Source organism: Enoplosus armatus, chromosome 10 (assembly GCF_043641665.1).
Source record: "Enoplosus armatus isolate fEnoArm2 chromosome 10, fEnoArm2.hap1, whole genome shotgun sequence".
NCBI classification, from domain to species: domain Eukaryota; kingdom Metazoa; phylum Chordata; class Actinopteri; order Centrarchiformes; family Enoplosidae; genus Enoplosus; species Enoplosus armatus.
In genome coordinates, this window is record NC_092189.1 from 2,903,333 (window position 1) to 2,904,101 (window position 769).

Below are 769 nucleotides of genomic sequence, written 5' to 3' on the forward strand. Positions count from 1 at the left end.
CATGATCTGTTCATTTTTGAGGAAACAGCTCCTCCTGAATTATTTCTTCTTCGTCTTTTTACATGTGGAGTGGTGTTTGTGCCAGCTGGTGAATATATTCACTCTGTTATCTCTGTTTTTGGTCTCCACCAACTCCTGAGGCAAATATCTGGCTCTTTAGCTTCTAAATGCTCCACTAGATAGTGCAATGTGGCTTTTTATCATATTCTTATTAAATTAAAGAAACTCTTCCTACAATCTACACTGTGTTTGGAAGCTTTATTAGTTCAGATTATTTGTACTGCATTACAGCTTCTGACATGTAAACGTGACATTTAACTGCAACAGAGCTCATGTGAATTATATGACACACGCTCCACTTGTAAAGGAACATACAAAACAGCTCAGAACCATCATTTAACCGTCTTGTTCTCACTGCTTCTGATCATTTCTGCTCTTTGTGCTTTTTCAGGCCCACTGTTTTTGTGAAAGTACTGTTTCCAAAGTCAGGGATAAACTTTCTCAGTCATATCTGTACCGCTTTACGTACGTATGTACTACATGTATGATGTGATACAAACATAAGACATATTTTCTCAGACCTTTTACAGTTCTGCATCCATTACTACATCAATTGCTGCAGTTATTTTGTCTGGGTTAAACTGCTTCACAAGCCCTGAAACTCAGCTCCACCTTTGCCCAAGCCGGGGATCGAACCGCCGGCCTTCTCCTCCGCAACAGAAGAGCAGAACACCTTTTCTTTGTGCTCCAGGTGTTTGATAAATAGAAT